Source organism: Poromitra crassiceps (genome assembly GCF_964638095.1).
Source record: "Poromitra crassiceps genome assembly, chromosome: 3".
Lineage (NCBI taxonomy): Eukaryota > Metazoa > Chordata > Actinopteri > Beryciformes > Melamphaidae > Poromitra > Poromitra crassiceps.
In genome coordinates, this window is record NC_139625.1 from 62,160,688 (window position 1) to 62,180,340 (window position 19,653).

General features: G+C 44.6%; 1 pseudogene across 1 annotated transcript; it reads right to left on the reverse strand.

The window, feature by feature from the left end:
• Positions 1–9,423: 9,423 nt before the first annotated feature.
• Positions 9,424–14,304, reverse strand: LOC310773205 (protein FAM3C pseudogene; annotated as a pseudogene). The gene is made up of 2 exons: positions 14,256–14,304; positions 9,424–9,921 (listed from the first exon to the last, which is right to left on the reverse strand). The product of its transcript is annotated as a protein FAM3C pseudogene (transcript).
• Positions 14,305–19,653: the final 5,349 nt, after the last annotated feature.

The following is a 19,653-nucleotide window of genomic DNA, read 5'->3' on the forward strand; positions in this document are numbered from 1 at the left end:
GCTCTCTCCTGTGTGCCCTCTGTCTCTCCCTATTTCCTGTTGCTCTCTCCTGTGTGCCCTCTGTCTCTCCCTCTCTTTCCTGTTGCTCTCTCCTGTGTGCCCTCTGTCTCTCCCTTGTCTTTCCTGTTGCTCTCTCCTGTGTGCCCTCTGTCTCTCCCTCGTCTTTCCTGTTGCTCTCTCCTGTGTGCCCTCTGTCTCTCCTTCGTCTTTCCTGTTGCTCTCTCCTGTGTGCCCTCTGTCTCTCCTTCGTCTTTCCTGTTGCTCTCTCCTGTGTGCCCTCTGTCTCTCCCTCGTCTTTCCTTTTGCTCTCTCCTGTGTGCCGTCTGTTTCTCCCTCGTCTTTCCTGTTGCTCTCTCCTGTGTGCCGTCTGTTTCTCCCTCGTCTTTCCTTTTGCTCTCTCCTGTGTGCCGTCTGTTTCTCCCTCGTCTTTCCTGTTGCTCTCTCCTGTGTGCCGTGTGTCTCTCCCTCGTCTTTCCTTTTGCTCTCTCCTGTGTGCCATCTGTTTCTCCCTCGTCTTTCCTGTTGCTCTCTCCTGTGTGCCGTGTGTTTCTCCCTCGTCTTTCCTTTTGCTCTCTCCTGTGTGCCGTCTGTTTCTCCCTCGTCTTTCCTGTTGCTCTCTCCTGTGTGCCGTGTGTCTCTCCCTCGTCTTTCCTTTTGCTCTCTCCTGTGTGCCATCTGTTTCTCCCTCGTCTTTCCTTTTGCTCTCTCCTGTGTGGCGTCTGTCTCTCCCTCTCTTTCCTGTTGCTCTCTCCTGCGTGCCGTGTGTCTCTCCCTCTCTTTCCTGTTGCTCTCTCCTGCGTGCCGTGTGTCTCTCCCTCGTCTTTCCTGTTGCTCTCTCCTGCGTGCCATTCAGTAAAGCAGAAATGCTTAAAAACAACAATGGCGTTTCCTCGCTGAGCCTGTGGAGTGACAAGAGAGTGCCACAGCTCCCTAATAATTTATTTTGGCTTCCCTATGCTCCACTGTCTGCTACCTAGCAATTATGACTCAACTCGGCACGGATCACTCTGTGTGTGTGTGTGTGTGTGTGTGTGTGTGTGTGTGTGTGTGTGTGTGTGTGTGTGTGTGTGTGTGTGTGCCGGACTGGGACCAAAAAGAGGCCCTGGCAGTAGGTCCAGACCAGCCCAGGGGTGGCGCAGAATTTTTTGCTGTGCACAAAGTGCACCGCCAATTTTTTTTTGGGGGGTTGGAAGCCAGATTTAGAGAAATATCTCATTTTAAATTAACACATTAAGTGCCAGAGACGACCTAACTCGTTTTACATAATCCAGCGCTTAAGTGCCAAGGACGACCTAACTCGTCTTACATGTTTTTTTGACGGTGGGACATCAATCAACCCCTTTTACATCTTCGAGATAACTATAGGAGCAAGAGCATGTGTGTAATCTATTTTACCGACCACTAAGTGGCGACAGATACAGAGAGAAGCCACAGCCACGGGACCCGTACACCAAAAGCAGCCGCCTCCCGCGGAAATGGCTTGGCGATTTTACAGTCAGGAGCCCGGAGACACACACACAGAACGGACAGAGATCCCCTCCCCCCCAGAGCCGCGGAGCAACGCGCGAACACACACACACACACACACACACACACACACACACACACACACACACACACACACACACACACACCGCGGGAGCAAGCCATTCAAGGAAATGGCTTGGCGATTTTACAGTAATCCATTTCAGACTCGTCCCCGCACGCAGGCAAGCAGGCAGGCAGGCACGCAGACAGACAGGCAGGCAGCACAACGCGCTTCTGACACGCCCGCTGTTAGGAGGAAGGAGGAGAAGACACACGGAGGGAGGAGTTTGAATGAGAGGGGTGTTTCCTGTTGTTATGGAGGAAATTACTGTTCAAAACTATTGTTTAGAATGTCTGACGGTCTTACTGATGCCAAAAATGAATGGTTAAAGTGACTGTTTCACAAAAAGCCATTTATCTCTGAATAAATTTCCAGACGCTGAAACCATGCTGTACTCAACGGCTAATATCTACATAACTACTAACTCTGCAAACTAACTCTTTTAGACAGAGAAAGCACACATTCTATTAGTTATTTTTAGATGATTGGTGTTCATGAATTCTTAACAGAAAAGAATCCTCGGCTGTTCTAAAATGAGCCAGAATCGTCAAAAACACCCCTGGCACAACTTACCTACAGGAATGAAAACATGGCTGGCATTCAATGTGTTAATAGACTGAGCAGGTGTAACCAAGGCTATTTTCCAAACTGCTCAGCCTCCTGGAAAGATCCATAATCACCAGACTAAGTACATTGTTACTGCCCAGGCCAGGCTCAATTCACAGTTCACACCACTGGCCATGGCCCGCCAACAACTGCAGGCATGAGGCACCGCACCATAACAAGGCAGCAATAATTGTCTCTAAGAACACTTCTACACAAACACATTAAATCACGCATAGCACAGCAGCCAAAAAGACATGCCCAAAGCATGGTACGGCGACCAGATTCACACACACATAGGACCTAGCAAACAAGGCCAGCAGTATCATTATGACCAAACCACAATAGAATAGAATAGAATAGAATAGAATAGAATAGAAACAAGAAGCATGTCTCACCTTATTAACTCATTGAGTGCCAAGGACGTCGATCGACGTCAAAGTAAATAGTGACGTAGAGTGCCAAGGACGTCGATCGACGTCAAATGCGTTTTTTGACGTGGGACGTGGATGAAAGCCTCGGGCATCTCCTGTACAAATATGGGAGCTATTGAAGGTGTATAACCTATTTTACGGACTCATTAGGTGGCGACAGTGCTCTCCAGATTAGAGAGAGGTCCGGAAAACAGCTGGAAAAAGCCGTGATCAAAGAGAAACCGATGCATGCTGCAGCCAGAGCCATATAGATTGCTCTGTCTGCAACTGACGTTGGCTGCGCACAGCAGTCAATCCGCGCACACAACTGAGCTCCTCTGCCTCTGTCTGTCTGTCTGCATCGTTTATCCACACGATTAGCCGCCAGAAAGGCAGCACCCGACGCCGAAGGGCCAAACCTTTCCCTGCAGTCCGGCTTGGCATTTCCGTATCGCGCTGGGAACAAAAACGGAGCCCTCCGAAAATAGAGTGGGTGCGTGTTGGCTGTGTGTTCGTGTGGGGAGGAGTTTGCAGCTGAGGGGGGGAGGGGGGGGAGAGCGGGGTGGGGCACGCAGGGCATCACACAACTACACCACGTCACTACATCAGAAAATATTATCTTCAGATTCAGTGAATGTGCTTGAAATGCTTCATTTCACAAAAGGCGGAATATCTCAGCTAATAATTTGAAACGCCTGTATTTGCTCAAAACGACCTATCTTCTCCGGCTCATAACTAAAGAACGGAAAATGGTATCAATAAACTTTTTTTTTGATGATACAATAGAGCCAGCTCGTTCTTTGTGCATGTTTCGGTGTTTACATAGTAATATCACACAATATTCTGTGGGCCTCGAGAAATCACTGAAAACGCTCTGAAAACTCTGGCACTGGGAGCGTCCGTTCTCCAAAAGTGGCTGGCACTCAATGAGTTAAAGCAGCAGTCGCCGCATCATGACATGTTAATCCAGTTTTCAATTAGGCTACATCACCAGCAGCATTTGATTTAAATTACAAAATGACTACAGGTTATTTTCACTTTCTAAATTTAACCAATCCATTCATTCATTTACTGTAGCCTAAGCAATAGAGGGCGCCAGGGCGCCGCCCCACCTACTGTCCACCTGTCTATCCACATGGTGGGGTCAGGTAGAGTGAGTGTCGTGACGTAGGCTAGGCTACGTAGATGGTAGCGACCATAGGGTAGCGACGCACGCAGTATATATAAACACTAGTAGCAGTCCCACGCCGACGGCTTTGCAGCACGCGCACGAAGCAAAGAAGTTTTTTTTCAACTGCCATAAAACACAAAAGACGTTTTGCAAGAATGGAGAAAGAAAATTCTGTGAAGTCACTCAAAACGACACTGTTTCAGAGACGGAATTTACAGGAGAAGCATCGAGTGAAAGAGCTTGGACCGGATCACCCTGAGCTCGCCATTAAACAACAGGCTACAGACAGAGGAAGAAAATACACTCGTTTCTAGTAGCTAGTAACGTCCGTTACTACTTGCTTGATTTAGGGCTGGAGTTAACGATAATTCAATAGCCTATTATTGTTGTCTTTCAGTGGAATCATCGTGATGACATGAAGTTATTTTAATAGTGACATTTTTGCTGTCTAAATTGATGATGACAAGCAAATGTTACTTAAAAACTGATCAAATGAGGTATGGCAGGAATATTATTTGAAAATATAAGGTTTGTTTGACATCACCATTCAGTTCAATGAGATGAACACTGATTTTGCATACGTGACATATGATATTGATATTGAGAATAATCCTTATGATTATCATATTGATTTCAACCCCATTGTCCAGGCCTATAGCGCCCTCCCTGGAGAGAAATGCACCAGCCGCTACTGAGCCTAAGGCTACAGTAAATGAATGAATGGACCCAGATCTGATGTGCATAAACAAAGCAACATTACTTGTGCAAACAACATCACGACACCTACTTCTGCAAAGTTAGCTTCAGCTTGTGTAGTTCCTCCATGGTCCACGTCCTCCTCAGAAAATTCGCCATCATCACTGTCAGTCACCACGGTGGTGGTGGGGCGATAGCGGGGCCGGACTGCTGCTCGTCGGTCCCATGATGCTGCCCAGGCCCAGCATCGGCCACGACAGTGGGCGATTTCTGTGCCTCGGTGGAGTTGACATCCGTGGTGGTGGTGCTACTGCTAGTAGGCTACAGTGCTGCTAGCAGCACAGCAGCTGACACTGGGGTTTTTTGTCTCTTTTCTTTTCGGCGCCACCTTTTGCTTTGTTTATGTTCATCAAGACATATAGTTCGTATTTGATCTATTCCCCCGCGGCTGCGTTGAGTGATGTAATTACATTGACATTTGACATGGAGGAGCCGGGAGGAGCACGCTGCACGGAGCAGGCCAAGTCCACTTTTGTAAAAGGGGGGGCGGTGTCTCCGCCTCTCAGACCATGCAATATCCATGATGACCACTTGACAAAACTCACCTGTAAAAATTGGCCGGCCCATCTCTCTTCCCAGTGTGTTTTGGGCTGACCTGCTGACTCACACACTGACAGCCTACTTTACTTCGGATGCAGACCGGCCCAGAGCGGCCCAAAATCACAGCGGCCCTTCTGGCATTTGCCAGAGCTGCCAGATTGCCAGTCCAGGCCGTGAGTGCGTGCGTGCATGCGAGTGTGTGTGTGCGTGCGTGCATGTGGTTGTGTAGGTGTGTGTCATATATTCACACTTCACATTAATCTCAGTTTTGTGCATGCTTGCACATTAAATTGCATATTTGACAGCGATGAAAACAAACACACACATAGCCTACACACACACACACACACACACACACACACACACACACACACACACACACACACACACACACACACACACACACACACACACACACACACACACACACACACACACAGCAGGAGAAGCCAAAACATAACTAGGCCTATAACCTTGGCATCCCACTCGGTTATATATTTGTCACCACACTAGGCCTAATTGTTTTTATCCATTTTGTGGAACATCATTTGAAAACAGACATATCTCAAAGTATGAGCCAGTGAGCGTGAAGAATCCAAAGTAGATTGCTGTACTGTCATCATTATGAGCCATTCTTACTGGTAGTCCATACTCTGTCATATCACCTGCTGGCTCTACTCAGACTGTTTTCTAGAGAAGAATTTACTTTCTGAATTTTGGTCAGCATTTCTCCCCTGCGTTACATGATTTGCACCTCTGTCATGGATGCTGACATACAGTACACACAACACACAGAAGGCACTGTCTGACTGATCAACCCTCACTCCCAACCCGACGCCTATTTAACTCAGACTGTAAATTCCAAGTAAATTCAATGTAAACTCATATTTAACTTGGACTGTAAATTAATGTAGCCTAAATTCACTGCCTATTTAACGCCTATTTAACTCAGACTGTAAATTCATGTAAATTCACTGCCTATTTAACTCAGACTGTAAATCCATGTAAATTCACTGCCTATTTAACGCCTATTTAACTCAGACTGTAAATTCCATGTAAATTCCATGTAAACTCATATTTAACTCGGACTGTAAATTCATGTAGCCTAAATTCACTGCCTATTTAACGCCTATTTAACTCAGACTGTAAATTCATGTAAATTCACTGCCTATACGCCTATTTAACTCACTGTAAATTTCATGTAAATTCAATGTAAACTCATATTTAACTCGGACTGTAAATTCATGTAGCCTAAATTCACTGCCTATTTAATGCCTATTTAACTCAGACTGTACATTTCATGTAAATTCAATGCAAATTCATATTTAATATCCACAGAACACTCCTCCACTCATGTTGTATTATATATTTGATTTGATTACACTTGCAACATTGTGATTGTCTTTAGTTATCTTTCCTACTTCTTTATCTCTGTATATTGACCTGACGGCTACGCTGCATACAGACACTATGCACGTTCACACCATATGCCAAAGCAACGCCAAAGCCACGCAGTTTCAATTCAGCGTCCTTGTTAACAGGCGAGTCCGTTCACACCGGCCGCACGCCACGCCACGCTAAAGCCATGCTCATCCGATAGTTTCAGCTTCTGTTCTATTTTCCAAGCGTGCCGCATGCTGATCCCGAGCTGCCAGGCAGGCAGTCAATGCAATTTCTGAGGGGCCGGAGCAGCAGCTCCAAGCCGGCCGCTGAGGAAAAGAGACCGTTTCTGGTGTGACCGCTTTGGCGTCAGATCAGCTTGATGTCTGCTTCAAGCTTCAGTTCGGCATGGCTTTGGCGTATGGTGTGTTCGGCCAGTAAGCCCGAACGTAAGCAGATCTGAAGCTTGAAGCAGGCACAAGCTGAACGTATGCCTTACCGTTCACACAAGACGCCTTCTCCTTTCCTCTCCGCCTACTCTCGCGCCTTGAACCTGCCCACAGCTCCCATTGTCATTGACTCCATGCCTGCGGCGGCGCGGCTTCCCGCGTCACGCTTGGAAAATCGGTGTCAATCCTGAGTGATCGCTTGAGCGTGGTGTGAGTGTGGCTTCGGCAAGGCATCGGCGTGGCAAGCGCACGGGTGGTGTGAACGGCTTCGCCTGTTAACAAGGATGCCTAAATGAAACTTGTGGGTTCAGCATAGAGCTTGGGTTGAGCGTTGCTTCGGTGTACTGTGTGAACGGGGGCTAAGACAAATTCCTAGTATGTAACTTGGATACTATGGCAATAAAAGTGATTCTGATTCTGAAATGCTGACATTCGGTCAGGAAGCCTTGCCCTCATGTCCCGAAGAAAAAGGTAGCCCCGCCCCCTCCTGTCAGAAATCAACAGTGCAGGCGAGGCAACGGCTGGTCACAAGTCACGTGAGGACAGCACCCTGTCTTGTCAGACACTCAGTACGTTTCCATGCACTTTAAAAAATCAAATTATTTCGTTAGTCCGCCTAAAACCGGACTTTTTAAATGCATGTAAACATGTTAGCTCGACTGAAATCGAAGTTATAAAAGTCCGACTAACACACCCAGATAATGCAATTGTGAGTCGATTTACTCCTGCATACAAGCCAGTCGGACTGGAACTGTACAAGGCGATCAGCGCATGCGCTAACGTTGTTTGATCCGGAAGTCGGACAGCATGCAAAACTATTATGTTAGCGGCCAGGGAGCGATTAGCTAAAGCTAAATGTGAAGATCATTGATGGAATATCTTACTTTCAACTGTATTGAGCTCACAACGGCAGCTTTTTTGTTATGTGACCATCCCTGCGTTTGAACGGTTTATCGGCGCTCTCTCTCTCCACATAAACACAACCTGTGCACAACAGAACGTTAACTATCGGTGACATTCCTGATACCATCCACTTCCATGATCTATGTTGTAATGTAAACACAACTTTCACAATAGTGAACAAGCCCCCCCACTCGGCTCATTCAGGGCAGGCTTAGTTTTATAACTTGTTGGCTACCAGCTGCTCCTGCGGACGGGCACACACTCCTTCAGCGCTCACAGCGTCCCAGGTGGGAATCGAACCCAGGGCCTTCTAGCTGTGAGGCGGCCGCGCTTACCACTGCACCACCGTACCCCCACCATAAATGTGTTTTAAATGTGTTTTTATTGAAAAAGTATGTGTCAAGTAAGCTAAGTCTTGTTGGAGCGGAAGGAGTCTTCTTTAAGTGAAGTCAGTGTGCGGGAGTTTTCCTCTTCAACTATTCTGGCACTGCGCCACGCCTCTTCAGCGTAAATCGCATTTCGGGGCGTAAAAATACGAGTCAGCAGTAGGCAGGCGTAAAACAGTTTTTTTTTGCGTTTAAGGCCAGTTTAGCGCCTAAGGCCAGGGGGAGAATAGAGCCCTATATCTCTATGCTGTTCTGGGAACGTCTCAGGATCCCCCAGTCAGAGCTGGCTAATGTGGCCAGGGAAAGGGAAGCTTGGGGTCACCTGCTGGAACTGCTACTTCCGCGACCCGATCCCGGATAAACGTTTGAAGATGGATGGATGGATGGATGAGTGGGGAGGTGCAGATGAGAAGAAGTTCTGTCTTGTCACTGTTAAGTTTGAAGAAGGTACGGGTCATCCAGGTTTTTATTGCAAATATGCAGGTTTCGATGTGGGTGAGTACTGGGTTCTGAGTGGATTTTTTGCTGATGTAGATCTGGGTGTCGTCGGCATAGCAATGGAAGTCCAGGTTGAAATTATTTGGTTGATGTGACCCAGGGGGAGTATGTAGCAGCAGATGAAGAGCACGGGGCCGAGGACTGAGCCTTGGGGGACCCCCTGCATAACAGAGGAGGTGGAGGTATGACCGGAGAGGGAGATGAACTGTTCGTCTGTCAGTGAGGTAGGAGGTGAGTCAATCGAGTGCGGTGCCCTCAACACCCAGTTGGCACAGCCTTTGGAGGAGGATGGAATGATACACTGTATTAATCCTTATTGATCCTCTACCTTTTTGAATGCTGTCCAACTTGTGCAGTACGGCACGGATGACCTGTTGAGATAAACATGCCCAGTTATTAGTGGAGCTTCACATCTCCATGGTTTTCCATGAAGTCTGCAGGCATAGCATTGGAATGACTGAACGCAGAGAGACGCGGCTGGGCTAATTCTTTAAGTTACATTATTGAATATTAACTCATTGGTAATAAAAAACACTGTGCACATTTATTTCTTCACAAATCTTACGTAATGTGCCTTTAAATCGCTCCACTGGAGCGGTTGGGTTTAAGGGCCTTGCTGAAGGGCACCTCAGTGGTGATAATGAGGGAGGGGCAAGCGCTGCCTTTTCACTTTCCTCACCCATACTGCCGGTCCCGGGGATTGAACCGATGACCTTCCACTCACAAACTCGCTTCTCTAACAGTTGAGCCACCACTGCCTCTGGGGTATGCAGCCTTCCATCTCTAGGACCTCCGGCAAGTCCCCGTACATGTTTGTATCTGCACTGTTCTTTATGTGCTGTTCAAAGAGGCTCTTGTTCTTGAAGCCTTTGCCTCCTATAAAGATCCAGTTATCCCTGAAGCCCAGGTTGCTGACACTTGAGCTGCCCAGATCAGCGATCAACTTCCTGGCTTCATCGTTGAGTTTTGTTGCAGGATCATCAAAGGTGGCCATCATCACGATTGTGCCAGCTTCAATTTCCTTCAGGAACTTAATGAAACATCTCCTGCCCACATACCAAAGTAGTTGGTCTTGATCAGCTCCCCTGTTGCCCCATTAACCAGGGCAATGTTGATTCCTCTCCCCACATTGTTTTTCACACTCCACTCATCAGTATGTTGTCTTCCAGGCAGACTTTGGGCCCCACCATACTAGCTGCTCCACTGGCCATCTTGAAGGAGAAGTGTCCAATTGCTCACGCCTTGGACAGCCCACACATGTACCTGACTGTTGGCCGGGCCTTCTTCTACCTGGGGAACGAACCATTCCTGTTTAAAAACCATATTAATCTCTAGCCATTCAAAGGGCCAGAAAGACAGCTAGGAGGAAGGCAAATATGAGTGCTGCCATTTTCAAAATGCTTCTTCTTCTTACAGCTCTGAACATCTTAGGGACCTTCAGTCAGTTGTCGACAACTAACACTCACATAGTCCTGTGAATGATCGATGAACTGAATCCCGCCCTATTATAGAAGTAAGATTGTGTAATTTGCTCAACTGACATCACTGCTGAAATAAGCACTGATTACATCACCCACTGATGAATCACAATTGACATCATCATTGAATGCTCGAGTGACATCACCGGTGAAATCACCAATTCTATACACTAGTGGACCCGTGGGAGTCTGATTGAATGTATGATGTTCTTCATTATCTTCTGCTATTTAGGAAAGTATAATAGTGAAGTTGATGCCTATGTATGAATTTCTAATCCGTAAAAACTTAATTGAAAAAATCCACCTTTTAATTAGCGCTCCCTCCTAAAGGCAGTTAGAGCTCGCATACTGCAAGCCAAACACCTTCAGTGTGTGGAACTCTTTTCCCCCCTCCAGCAAATACAACTTTTTTCAAGCCTCACTCGCATTATCTTCCAAGTGGTCACAGCGGCACGACTCCTGTGATGGGGTTGCTCTCTCTCTCCATGTGACATTTTGCTATCAAGAAACAGATGGAGAAGGTCAAAGCCCCCGACTCCACCGCACGTGGGAGGAGGGATACCTCCCACAGACCGCATCACACCCTCCTTCGTGCCCCTCCACCTTTTGCTCTCTCGCACTTGGCTCTTTTAGATTCGTATTTCTTTGTCTTCATTATTCTGCTATGCTCTCGCAAAAGCCGAAAACAGCCCAAAACGACACAGAAAAAAGATCAGTTGCTGGAGTTGCTTTCTCATTTCCATGTTTGTGCCTCATTGCTGTGCCCTACAGTGGCCTTGAAATTCAAAACACATTTCAGAAAACATGACATGTCAGAAAACAAATTAATATTTCACAGACCACAACACTTTACAAAACAAATTAACATTCCACACACATTTCACAAAACAAATTAACATTTCACAAAACAACAATATTTCACAAAACAAATTAAGACTGTTTTGACCCTCAGGGCCACCGTATGTGCCTCATGTTCCGGCCAGCCACCCGAAAATGCAACCTCACTCGGTCCCATTGTAACCGAGGTGAATCAGCGCAGGATTCCTTGTGAGTCCAGTGTGGTAGCGAGTGGATTGGTTAAACTCACTCCCCCAGTATAAAGGCATGTTAATCAGCTCTGCCAAGGGAGCTAGCTTTCTTGGTGGAGCGGTTAGTGTCTTTGACTCCCAAGCCGAAGGTCGGCGGTTCGTACCCACCCCTGGACAAGCCCTTAACATGGGTTGCTGCAAGTACCACCTACACAACGCTGTTACAATATCACCCGTCCCCCACTCGTCTCACCCCCTCCACCCCATTCATCTATCTCCAACTTTCTCAGAATCCCGTTCCTCGTGGCCGGGTGGTGTGCGCGGACTGCATAATCGGGCACGTCGGGCAAATGCCCGGTGGCCTGGCCTGGCCTGGCCTGCAAAAAAAAAAAATTGCCGCCGCCCTTCGGACGCCGGCACGCGCGTCGGCCCGTATCGGCCTGGCCTGCTTGGTATCTAATGCCCGGCCTGAATTTTTTTCCCAGTCCGCCCCTGGGTGTAACGGTCTATTCATTCGCACCCCCGTTGTTACAACCGGCTTGGTCTCCCTACAGACACAATTGGCCGTACATCAAGGGTATGTGTCCTGGTCGCTGCACTAGCGCCTCCTCTGGTCGGTCGGGGGGCGCCTGCTCAGCTGGGAGGGAAACTGGAACGAATGACATGTTCTTCAATACACATTACGTCCTGCAGAGATGGACGAAAATACATCAAAATGTATTTTGATTAAAATTACAAATACTTGCTCAAAAAATGCATCAAAATACAAATACAAATGTCTGAAAAATGTATTTATAATACAAATATGTATTTTGTATTTTTAAAATACAAAAAAATACATTTGATAAAAACTGATAAAGAGCTGCAGCAATTATTCACATAGATTCATTGCCAAATATTAAATTAATTGCCTATTTTGATAATCTATTAATCATTTTGGCCCATTTCTTTAAAGATGAGCTGAACTCAAAAATGATTTTATTTTTATTTTAGTTCAAATACCTGGGTATTCAGTGCACCTATTTAATAATGTATGCCAAAAAAAAATTACTGTTTCACATCAAAAGTTAATTTTTCAAGATTTCATTCATAACAGTAATCTACAGTTTGCTGACATCACATAGTACTATCAAATTTCTACCACATTTCAACCAATCATATCACGACATGGCAGCTGTCAAGCAATCTTCATTTCAGGAGAATTTTCTCCTCGAAATGAAGGAGAAAATGGCGCCTAGTGTCTGTAATCTGGCAGAATTTCTAGCCCATAAACTAACTAATAACTTGGCCAATTGTATGTAACATACAAAATAAAGCAAACAGTAATGTCTAAGAATGCAAAGAAATGTAACTGGCTTGTTATTATTGTTATGGCTCGCATTCCAGAATAACGTTAAAGGCACTATGTGTAGGATTCAGCACTATTAAATATCACCAAACCATTACCTTGTATGTGTAGAGGGATGACAGTGTGTCATTTCTGTGTTTACAACGAAGCCACGCCCCCTCCCTGTGTTGTGCTTCCAAGCTTTACTTTCTGCAGGGTGCCCGAATGGGCGTGATTTGTTTACATAGAAATCCCTCCCTGGAGAGGCTGACCTAGTGAGCCCTGCCCAGCCCACAGCCAAAAACAGAATATTGATGAGCAAGATGGCGGACCCCGATGCGGGCGCTTCCAGGGACACTCATCCATCTTAGAAACCGCATACTTTAGCCAAATCGCCGCCGAAAAGAAAGATCTCAGACCAGAGTCAACCTTGCCGGTCTGGCTTTCACTAGATGGAGAGCCCTACGAGCAGCTATAGGGCCTGCAAAGTGACTCGGAGCTGGCGTTAGTTCTCCTCATGTGTAAGTAACTAACGTTATAGCTTTTGCATGTCCCATTTCAGTAACGTTAGGCATGATAGCGAAATGTACAAGTTGTTATCGATATTGTGAATTTGTTCTGAGAATGTTGTTATCACTAGTTGGCTAATTAGGTTGTCGTTCATGTATAACTTATACACAGACATTCTGGTGACAAGTTGACATGCATGACTTAACGTTACTTCCCATTACAAATTTTGCATGCATTTTCTGTTATAATTACAGTTGCTGTCACTATGACGCAGAACGGTATAGTAATGTAAAAACTTAGAAAGGCCATGGAGAAAAGCTAGGTTCGCTAATGTTAGCAGTTTGTTTTTCTATTCTGTCTCACTAAGCAACGCTACATTAGAAAATAGCTGTAACACCTTCCAAACAAATCAAGGTTTGGAAAAAGTACCTAATTCATGACAATCTGGAGGGACCCTGCCTTGATATATAGCAGCTACAAAATAGATGATTCAAATGAATACTAAACACATTTCCATTTGTCTGATTTCCAAGGTGCAAGTCATCCAGAGAGGATAGGAGAGCTGACGATGTCCAAGCCCTCTGAATCATTTCCTTGTCACGTACATCTGCTGTTTACCCCCCACTGCAAAAGACTGGCTCCTGTGAACAATAATGTCCTTTTTTATTCAGCCAAGCTGCTAGATTGATCGTTTCTTTATGTCGCTACTTTATGTACACAGCAACTATGTCTTCTTTTTATAGTCAAGATAGAAAACAAGTGGACCCACGATTATGATATTTGAGATGGAGAAATGGTGCTTTTATAGCAAACCTGTATAATAAATGTTCCATTATCTTTGATGTTTTCATATGTTTGCTGTCTGCAATCTTCTGTACACCAATAAAGTTTATATGACTTCATCCATGTCTCTTTGGCCACTATTCTCCATTGTGTCTGTTGTCCATTGTAACAGTTGATTGGCCTACTTTATAGCTGAGTGTGTATAGCTACAGTAGCCTACCAGTATTTGTGTTTCTGTGTATATATAGCCTACTATTTATAAGAGACAGTGTATGTGATGTTTCACAGTACATTTCACAACTTCGTTTATCAGAAAAAAGACTTTATTTGCAGAACTAAAATATATAGGTATATGGGCTACATCAGAATGACGTGACCAGTTTCATCCAGCTACGCGGTTCTTCAGGATGTCGACAAGATCTGCTATCGTCCTGCAGCCGACCTTCCTCTCTGACTCCTGTCCCGGGCGACCCTGCCTCCTCTTTGTGCATCGGGTCCCACTGGTGCTAGCCTGGGCTTCAGGCATGCACCTTGGTCTGGGTTTGCTTGCCTATAAAGAAACAGCAGTCATTCAAGCGTTTGAAATTAGTTTGAACAACTGTAAGAATGAGAAAATACTAGCGTTGCACTATGAATACATTTTGGCCATGTCTTGGTATTAGCAGACGAACAAAAACACCTAGGCTACAAGCTACTCACTGTTGCCAGACAGTTATGGTTAGCTAGCGATGTCCCCAACATTGAATTTAAATCATCCTAATTTAGCTATGTCAAACAAGTTTTAGACGTTTTGGCTAACCTTACTTAGCGATAGCAGGAGGGCTAGCAGGCTATTCAAAAGGTTATGTTACATGGATTTTGATCGGTTAGCAGATGATACAAATAACGGTATAGCCTTACCAAGCGGACTATTGGGACTAACCTAAAGTTTTATGACTATCATGTGAAATTTGTCATTACTCAAGCCAAAGACATGGCCGAGATGCATTCGTGCTTGTTTTATGTACTTACGTCTGCAGTAGTCATTATCCACAAAATAGTTGTTTATTTCTCCGTTGCTTGTGGTACAAGAGGGGGGCGTGGGAGGGGATGTGATGTGATGAGAGGGAGGCAGGGGGAGCAGGAAGTGCACTGCGATGGTGGGTGGCGGTCAAGATTGTTTGGGTAACACCCCTTTGTTTTGGTTTGAAATGGCGACATCTAGTGGACAGAAAAAGTCGCACATAGTGCCTTTAACGTAAAGGGTCGCCCCTCGGAGATTCCAGGCAGGCAGGCAGCACTCATGCAACGGATTGTCCGCTCCGCTCCACACAGAAGCAGTTGGCTGCCTAGTACTCTCACTCTGCAGATCCGTAGCGCCACAACACACTGAATCCAACTCGATTTGGGGGCAGAACACGCCAGGATTGGCCAACACTAAATCTAGTCCCCAGAATTGTCAAATCAAATCATCGACACGCTATTATGGCCCGCCTCTCACCCTGTCATCTCAGACAAGATTTGTTTTCAGACTCTGAACGTCTCTGACCCATGCGCCATTTGGGTTTCCGTTGGGTTCAGTTTGTCTTTAAGGAAAAATTTCCTAATTCACTGATTCCAGCTTCTCAAAAGTGAAATCTTCTGGTTTCTTTAGACATCAGACAGTAAATCCTCTCTTTAGTCCTCTGTCACAGTATTTTCCTTTGTGTACCCCCTAACACACTGCAGCAGTCCTTCCATTTCAGTTGTATTTGTTTTTCAGCACAACTTCAGCTGTTAATCGCCTTCTGTGAGGGCTTTTGACTTAAAGGAATCATTTCTACAGTACATGTTAACCTCAAGGTTTGAATGAATGAATGAATGAATGTTTATTTCGAACATTAACATAAAAGACAATATAAAAAATAATAAGTATAATAATAATACACAATACATTAAAAACATTTTAAAACAAAAAAAGGAAAAAACAATAATGTACAATATTAATCATAATTGCAATAGAAATAACAGTATTTGTTCGAAAAGGAGTAGGAAGGAAGCCTCTGCTTATCTGGTCCTACCCCTATTTAATTCAAAAATAAATAAACTTAAATCAGGTCTCTGTCAACATTCTATTTGATTACTTTTCATATTTTCTTATTTCCCTTTTAACCTGGGCCATAATGTACCCTATTACCATGTGCCCCCCCCCCCCCCCCCCGCCGCCTCCTCTTCTCTGTATCCCTCAATCATAATATTTTTAAACTTTTTCTTAAACAGTATAATAGTTCTACTTTGTTTTATTTCATCATCCAAACTGTTCCACAGAGTCACTCCACCAAATGAAATGCTCATGCTCTTCAAATTTGTACGAACATAGCGTACATAAATAATACCGCACACTGTCTCCATATGCAAAAAAAGGGTTTAATCAGAGTAATAACGTTTCGGTCGTGAGACCTTCATCAGATTCTCTAGAATCTGATGAAGGTCTCACTTTTTTTGCATATGGAGACAGTGTGCGGGAGTTTATTTTGGTATTGTGTCGGGTTTTGCCCTTCTCCGACGCACCTGTTGAGTTTAGGTGTGCAAAAGCTTTTCTCCTGCATAAATAATACCAAAATCACTTCAGGGGAGTTTCAAGTAAAGTAACATTTTGCTTTGTAGGCAAAACAAAAGTAAAATTAAATCAAAAGGGAACTTCCTAACTTATTGGCTGGAATAATATTCCGACAAGATAATAATATACTGTAAGCACTAAAGCAGGAGTTTGCAGTCAACTAGTTGAAATTAATATGTGGCAGTATTTGTGGGGGTCAAAATCTATGTAGGGTGTACCACCACAAATAGATCAGTGTATGGGAAACACTGACTATTAAATTGTGTGACTAGAAAGACACCAATAAATCTGAGAAAATGTACTTTAATTTTGAACAACAGCACTACAACGGTGGCATTACAAATGGTATTATGAAATTATTGTGGGAAAAAACAAGAATGCCACTTTTTTTCATGAACTTTAAGCAGAAAATTAAAAAAATTGTTTTAAAGCAAAAATAAATAATAAATAAAGATCATTTTAACAGAAACTGCTACTAATGACCACCATGGATTTGGAGAGGGTTTTTTTTTTTTTTTTTGGGTGGGCTGAGACTATTTTTGGGTGGGCTAAAGCCCACCCAAAAAAGGCCTAGAACCGCCCCTGAAGCCTAGTTAAGCCAGACCCAGACTGCTCAGTGTTGTACAAGTTCCCAACTAGAGTGCATAGCCCTGCTAACCTTTCGACAAAGTTGTGTGGTGTTACGTAAATCCATTTGGAACTTTCTACAAAGTTTTGTGCAAATCCGTTTTTTGAGATATCCTGCTGACAAACGGGACCAAAACACGGCCTCCAAGGCAAATCCGTTGGCAGAGGTAACAACTCAGTTCAGTGACTTCTCCTCCGTATGACCATTCTCAGCTTTTTATTTTTGAAATGTTATGCCCCCTCAAAAATCAATTACCTTCACTTAAAATGGTTAAACTCAACACAGACAACACCTGCTTCAGTATTATTATACAGTATATGGTTTCAGCAGAAGATCACAGATTTGTGAGAGCAGAAGAAGCAGGAAACAACGGCCAAAACTTTCATCCCTGAAGGAGCAATTCAACTTCCTGTGCTGCGTGAACTGCAGCCATCAGACTTTACAATGCATCCATGGGCTACCTATACCTACCTGTCTGTCCACATGAGCGGTGGCGGCCTTTGCCCACCTCAGATCAAATGTCAAGCGGTTTGTCAATGTAAAAGATAACATTGCAAGTCAAGAAAGTCACAGTTTGTGGTAAAACTGTGGCACTATAAGTTATAAATCAGAAAGATACACACAGCCCGTCGCATAAGTGACGTCTCTCCATGTTGTTGATGGTGTGACGTATATTGTGCGACACGTCAAAACCAAACCTTATGTTTCAGTTTCAGGACAAACTGCGACTTTCTTGACACGCAAAGTAATTTTTTTAATTTTTAAAATTTACATGTGTACCCTGTGGCACAATTCAAACGGGATCAAAAAAGTATCGTCGCTTGACGTTCACCACCATTCATATTTTTTCAGACGCTGGTACACAGAGAAAGGCAGGAAGTGACGTTCACTTTGGCTCTCTATAGAATCACCAATATTGCAGACAATCTTTGCAATTATTCTAAATCACTGATCATCCCCCCAAACTTTCACTTCTGTGTGAATATCTCCAACTGCTTTTTTCCCCAGTTGAGAAAACCGGATGGGATGATTATTTTAGATGAGCTTTAGTTGTGTTGTCACTGTTTTTAAACAAAGTCCACATTATCAGCTTGTTCAGGTTAGTGAGTGAGTGAATGAGTCAGTGACTCAGTCAGTCAGTCAGTCAGACAGACCGTCAGTCAGTCAGTCAGTAAGTCAATCAGTGTAGCCCGGTGTATGTACGGATTTAGCTCGGGCTACACAACAATATCTCGGGGTCCTGCGACTACTAGCCTACTCGCCCTACCGGAAGTGCTCGGCTGGGGGTCCACAACGGGGTCTAACCTATCTATGGGTCTAACCCTAACCCCTAACCCTGATTTATATTTGTAATGTCTATCATGTCTGAACATCAGTAGCTTAGTGTTAGCTTGTTAGCTAATCTAAAGCGGTCAGCCATTTTGCCCACATTAATCCCACCACGTGCCCGACGTACAGCCAATCAAATGCCTACCCAAGCGATTTCTGAAGGCCAGCCATTTCTGCACCGACACCGGCCCTCCTGGGTCCGGCAAAAAAGAAGTGACATCTCACATTGCGTTTTTTTATTCCACAGTTTAAACCTGGGGATATAAATGTGTCAATCTGAGAATAAAATGACGTAATTTTTATTTTATTTTATGTATTTAAAATACACAAATACAAGCCCTGAAAGTATTTTGATACAAATTACATCTTAATTTCCTCTGCCCAGCCAAATATAAATTACAAAATACACAAAAGTATTTGAAATACGTATTTTAAATGATTATTTATTTAAAATATTGTCCATCTCTGACGTCCTGCCAGTGAAACTCCATGCACATGTATCGGAGGAAGCATGTGAGAGTCTACACTCTACAGCACCCTCCCCAGATCGGCACTGCAGAGACCCGATCTGGGGACCAACAACCGGGACCGCTTCGACGGGGCATAATTGGCTACATTTGGGAGAAAAAAGTAAAAAAAAAAGAAAAGAAAACCCGTTCTGCACCTCGGCTGTTCCCAGCATGCCACCTTTTTAACCCAGCTCAAATTGTTTTTAGCCCTTGTTTTGCTGAGTATGGAGAGATACCACAATCTCCCTCCAGTCCTTTCCTCCCCTATATCCTCTCTCTCTCTCCTCCCTCGTCCACCCAAATTCCACCCGTCCATTATTTGCGCTTTTCCTTTCTTTTCCCTATCGCTCTTCCTCGGAACACCTCATTATCCCTTATCTGTCTTTCTTATTCTCTCTGCCATCTCTCATTGCCTTTTCCCCGCCCGTTCTAATCTCCCTCTTTTCGCCGCCTCTCTGCATTCTCCTTCTCCCGCCATTTGCTAACCTCCACCTATTGAATCATGGTGTCCATATTCTGTGCACTAAATGCTAGATGTTTGGCTCCCGCTGTGGAATGAACGGACCAATAGCAGAGTCCGTCTGGTGCATAGTGTTTGGTTTTAGATGAGTACTTATAGTAGCCATGAGGCTATTGGATCAGAAATGCTTTTATAATGTGACACAGAAATAGGTCCGCATTAGCACAGCTGAGTGCAGGTGCAGATGAGGGCACTAGATAGGAAGGGCTTCAGCTCAAGTGCTTTACAGGACACTCACTATCTTCATTTACCAATAGGTGCAAATTGCTTTTGTGG